Genomic DNA, 5806 nt, shown 5'->3' with positions numbered 1-5806 from the left:
TCTGAAGAACCTCCTTTTTTCCCACTTGTGCCTGCTGTTGTGCCACAACAAATGCACCTGGAGGTGTCTGAGGACTCGGAGGTGCCTTGTTCCTTGAGCCAAGCAGCTCTCCCAGCGTGCAGACACCTCCTGATGCAGGAGATTGCTGGGAGACCCATCCCACGAGGATAAACATCACTGCTGGCTGGTGCTGAGTGGGCTGCACGGGGCCTCTGTGGCCTCTGAGATCACTGCTGGGGCTGGTGGCGTGGTGGTGACTCCTCACTGGGGGAGAGGAAGCCCTTCTTCCTCTTCATCCCTCGGGAGCAGGGCTGGCCAAGTTCCACTTTTGGACTGGAGAGTCCCTGGCTGGACAAGTGTGGGGGGAAGCTGGGCCGGGGTTTTCCATCTTTGAGTGAATAACCCTGATTTTGGAGGGGGTTTGTGTGGGAGTCATTGGCTTTTCTGGCATGGGGGAAGGGGACCAGAGGCAAAAGGGGGGTCAGGAAGGTGGGGCAGCCCTGGGTGTGTGAGGTGGAGCCCCAGCACTGGGTGCAGGAGCTGTTTTGTTTTGGCCAGCGGGGAAACGGGGCTGGTGGTGTTGCAGGTGACAGGATCCACCCCTGTTGCAGGTGACAGGCTCCACCCGGCCTGGCTGGCTCTCTGCACAGAGCCATCCCCATGCCAAGGCCCAGAGGTGCCCCCCAGGCTGGCATTGCCTGGCACAGAGGCCGTGTGTGCCTCCCCCATCCCGCCAGCATCGCCAGGGTCAGCGAAGCCACGGCTGGCGTTGTCCTGGTGCCCTGCTGATGACCCAGAACGGTGGCTGAGCCCTGCTCTCACAGCTCCTGCAGCTCTTGGCTGCTTCTCCTCCTTCCCACGTGCGTGAGAAGATCCCCTGGGAGGGCAGGGGGTGGCTGAACCTCGCTGGCCTCACCCGGGATGGCACCGGGGCTGTGCAGGAAGGCTTTGATCTCCTCTCAGCAGCCTTTGGAAGGGGCTGGGGCTGTTCCCTGCCTGCTCTGCTCAGCTCTGCATTCCCGTGGAGCCTTTTCCTTCCCGGCTCATGCTCCAGGGGCGAGACTGGAGTCTCTGACCTCCGTCTGCTGGGTCTGAGCCAACCTCCTCTCCAGGCTGCTCTCGCCTGTGTCAGCTAAGTTTAGACTGCTCTGGACATACCGTGGCTGATGCCAGCAGCAAGGAACCTCCCAGAGGGAAGTAAAACAAGAGGTTTTATTTAAATTTCAAGTGTCTTAACACCATTGTTTGAATACCCGGCTGATAAGTGCCTTTTTTATGGGTCTGACATGGATAAATCCAGGCTGAGGATGCTGTAGGTTCCAGTTCCTCCTGTCTTCCTGCAGGGAGAGGCTGTGCTGGAGCTCGGGGTGGGCAAAAGGAGCTGGTCCATGCTGGGATCTCTGTATCCAGCTCCATCCCAGGGGGAAGTAAAACAAGAGGTTCTATTTAAATTTCAAGTGTCTCAGCACCATTGTTTGAATACCCGGCTGATAAGTGCCTTTTATGAAATGGATAAATCCAGGCTGTGGGAGCAGCAGGGTGTTGTAGCTTCCAGTTCCTCCTGTCTTCCTGCAGGCAGAGGCTGTGCTGGAGCTCGGGATGGGCAAAAAGGAGCTGGTCCATGCTCGATTTTTGCATCCAGCTCCATCCTCCGGCACAGAGGGGCTGTGAGCCCTGCCTGGAGCGTGTGCCTGGTTCCTGCACGGGGCAGTGTTTCTCTGCCGGCTGCAGCAGGGGGATGCTCGGAGCAGCTGGGAAGCAGCACAGAGAAGCCCTGGAAGGGCCCCCACTCCCTGAGCTCCAGCAATCCAGCCCTTCCCAATCCTCTCCGTGGCTCTGCAGCGCTGTGGCCGGATCTTAGCAACACACCAGGTGAGTGTTGCAGGCAGGTGAGGCAATGGCTGCCCTGGGGAGAGGCGGTGCAGCGGTGCCGGCACACCTGGCATGGTGCTGGGAGCAGGGACACAGCAGGAACGCTGATTGCTGGGGCTGGTCAGCCCTGCTGTGCCCCCCGGCAGTGGGTGAGCCCTCTCGGGGCCATGGGCAGGAGCAGCAAACCGCAGGGCTGATTGCTCACACCTTTCCCATCCCATCCCGTCCCGTGGGGTGGGAACCAGCAGAGCCGGTGCTGGGAGGTGCAGGCAGGGAGCCGATCTGCCCAGCACACCCCTGATCCCTGCTGGATGCTGTCCTGGAGAGCTGCCTTGCCTTCCAGACGCTCTTTCTCCCAGGAAATTTAATCTCTCAGCACTGCCCTGGCTGTGGGGTCTGGGGGGGTTTAAACATCTTCCAGCTTGGAGAGGGAAACTGCCAAGGAAATTCCCTGCTGGTGTTAATGAGCTGGGAAATTTCACTTCCAAGCCCTTGACGTGGGGTTTTGTGTGTCTGGATGGATCTCACCCGTGGGGTTTTGTGTGTCTGGATGGATCTCACCCGGCTGGGGAGGGGGATCCTCCAGCCTCAGCTTCCCCTGGGGATGTGTGGTGAGGCAGGAGGCTGAGTGATCAGATTTGGTGTTTGTTTGGCCCTGGACAGGATAAAGTGAGTGCTGGGATGTGATCTGTGTGTCCTGCTCCTGGGTCAGATAAGCTCAGGGATTCCTGGAACGGGGGGGAAGTGGGAGGGGGGTGTTGGGTGAGATGGTTTGGGAGATTCGGGGTGAGAAGCAGGATGCTGATCCCAGCAGGACGGGCTGCAGCTCCCTGTGGCTCTCAGAGCTCAGCCTGGCTCTGTGGCTGCCAGCAGAGGTGGGACAGGTCTGGCTGCAGGGCCTGTGCTGGTCCCTGGAGTGTCCCTTTGTCACCCACTGTTTATCAGTGCTCTGAGCCAGCGAGCTCCGGGCGCTGGGAGGCCACGATTGTGTTTATTTTGTTGTTTTCCTGTGCGTGACAAGGCTGCATTTCCATTTTTCATTTCCTGTCGAGCCCTGTTTCCCTCCGCTGAGTCCCAGCGTGCCCTGCCTGCCCTCCTCTGCTCAGATGAACATTTTTTTTTAATGATGCTGGAGAAGCTTTTCCAGCCTCCCACAGGTGATGAGTGCTGTGCTTTGCACATCTGCAGCACCTGCGTGGGCTGTGTTCTCTCCCAGCTTCTGGTTTGCCCACCTTGAGCTCTGCTGGGAGCCTTTTCACCTTCCTCAGGCTCTGCTGGGACCCCTGCCCAGGTCGGGGGTGTAATCCTGGCATGGCTGGGATTGAAACCAGCTCCTTCTCCAAATCTCTTGCTCTGCCCTTGCTCCCCACTCCTGCCCAGCCCTGAAGCTGTGCCTTGATCCCAATGGGATTTTTGTGTCCTATCAGGCCACACCAAACTCATCTTGGTTTTTATTAATCCTTATTCAGGTCCTACAGAAATGCTTTTGCCAGCAGCTTATTTTTCCCTGCAGGAAACTGTATACAAGGGCTGGCAGATTCCAGCTGACCTTGGGCAGTTTTGCTCCTGGTAAATCCTGTGGGAGCGACTCCTTTCCATGCGGGGTGGGCTCGGGAGGTCTTCCCAGCCTGGTGCTCCCTGCTAATGAGTGTTAATTAGTGCCCCCTCTGTGCTTTAGGCGTGCTCAGTGTCCACAGTGACGCTGGGGACAGCTGGGGTGGCCCTGTGACCTCACTGGGTGCTCGCCAGGGCTGTCCCTAAATAAATCCACCCCAGACGTGTCCAGGATCCATTCCTTGGCTCTGGCAACACCCTTGGCATGGCTTGAACAGCCCCATCCCCTCTTCTGGGGCTGGTGGGGTGTCCCAGCGTCCCCCCAGCTCCAGGGTGACAGCGCTGGGGACATCCAGGGGTGGCACAGCGTGCCTGTCTTCCTGCAGGTTTCAGAGCAGGTTTCAGAGCAGGCGCCTCCAGACGCTGCTGCCCAGGGTTTATTGGGGATATTCCATCCTACTGCCCGGGGGATATTGGCGATAATCCATCCTGGCCGGCTGTTTTTTGGGGTGTCCCCGCGTCCCCCCAGCTTGGGGGTGACAGTGCTGGGGACATCCAGGGGTGGCACAGGAGGTTTCAGTGCAGGTTTCAGTGCAGGTTTCAGTGCAGGCGCCTGCAGACGCTGCTGCCCGGGGTTTATTTGGGATATTCCATCCTGCTGCCCGGGGGATATTTGGGATATTCCATCCTGGCCGGCTGTTTTTTGGGATGCCTCTCGTTCCTGCCGGGAGGGCAGTTGCTGTGCTGGGAGATCTGGGATTCCTGGATGTTTCGGGAGCTGTGGGGGCTCCCCTGACTCTCCCCACCCCGGAGCCAGCTGGAGCGATCCTCCCTCCTCATCCTCCCTCCTGCAGGAATTCCTGGCGTTCCGGCAGAGGGGAGAGGAGCTGGGATGCTGGGGATGGGATCTGGTGGCGTCAGAGCCGCTTCCCATTAACCCCCTCGGGGCTGGAGGAGGGGAGCGTCCTTCTCCCCATCAGGGCAGGGTTTTGGGGAGCTCAGTGGGTTCTGGGGTGAGTTCTCCCCATCTCCCTCCTGCTGCTGGAGCAGCTGCCTGCTTGCCATGTCCAGTGCCCATCCTGGAGGGGTCTGGTCTGTCCCCTTTGCCAGGAAGGGAAGGATGGAGATAAATAAAGTGGGATCTCACTGTTCCCCCATGATGGGCTCAGCTCTCCGTGCCTGTTTGGGGGTGTTGGATAGGAAGGACCTGATGTCCCCTCCTGTCCCCTCCATGGGGCTGTTCCCACCCTTCCTTCTCACAGCCCCTTTGTCAGCAAGGATCAGGATTTTGGGTTTTTTTTCCCCTTTTTTTTTTTTTGTTTCTTCCTTTAGAGGAAAATTCCATTGTGCTATTTTTAGTGGCGACAACTTGGCTTCTCCCAACAACTTTTATTCTGCTGCTGCTGGGGTGAGGGGGGGATGGCTGGGAATGGCCCTGTGGTGCCAGGGATGCATCAGGAACCTCCAGCTCCTAAATCCAGGCTCTATTTGAGGGCTGAATGAGCTCCTGGGTCAGCTCCTTGGTGGGAGCTGAGGATGTCACCTCCACCCCCAGGGATGCAGAGGGCACCAGGAGGGCTGGGAATGGCCCTGGGATGCACCAGGAACCTCCAGCTCCTAAATCCAGGCTCTTCATGAGGGCTGGATGAGCTCCTGGATCAGCTCCTTGCTGGGATGAATGGATGTCACCTCCATCCCCAGGGTGCTGGGCTAACCACAGTGTGGAGGAGGCACCTCAGCACTGCCCCCTTCCCAGCTGGGAGCTCCCAGGGGGATTTCTGGCTCCCTGCTCCCCAGCTGTCAGGGGCACAAGCAGCAACTGGCCTGCTGGGTTTGCTCTGCTCACCATGCAAAGTGATACCCCCGGCGTGTGTCTGTCCCTGGAGAGGTGGCTGTCTGTCCTGGAGCTGTGGAGGAGGTGGACACAGGGTTGCTTCCATGAGTTTTTTGGTTTTATTTGTATTTTTATGGATAACTTACCGTGGGATGTGGGCTGCTTGAGGGATGCATCTCAACACATGGTGAAAGAGCCAGGGATTCATGTGCCTGTGGATGAGGGGAATCTTCTTGCTACCCTGAGCTTCAGGGAGCTTCCCCCCTGGTTTTTGGGGGGAGATTTGGCTCCTGCAGCACATCCTTGCTCCATTTCTCTCCCCTTCCTCTGGCAGAGCTGAAATGCTGTGTGGGAGCCCAGGCAGGATGATCCTGCACCGTGTGGTGGGTCTTGCTCAATCTGCTGGGATCTTTCCAGAGAGGGAATGGGGAGAGCAGGATCTACCTCCATGACAGCACGTTTCAACACTACTGCTGGTGATTATATTACTGTAATTATCATTGTCATTATTGTCCCTATTTAATTTGATTTAACAGAAGTCCTGGT

General features: G+C 58.0%; 1 protein-coding gene across 1 annotated transcript in view; it reads left to right on the top strand.

The window, feature by feature from the left end:
- MACF1 (microtubule actin crosslinking factor 1) overlaps nucleotides 1-5806 on the top strand; it is a 137932-nt gene that overhangs the window by 8137 nt on the left and 123989 nt on the right. The window lies entirely within an intron of this gene.

The sequence above is a fragment of the Geospiza fortis genome, unplaced genomic scaffold (assembly GCF_000277835.1).
Source record: "Geospiza fortis unplaced genomic scaffold, GeoFor_1.0 scaffold432, whole genome shotgun sequence".
NCBI lineage: Eukaryota > Metazoa > Chordata > Aves > Passeriformes > Thraupidae > Geospiza > Geospiza fortis.
The sequence above is the reverse complement of the archived record's forward strand: the minus strand, read 5'-3'. Positions and strand labels throughout refer to the sequence as shown.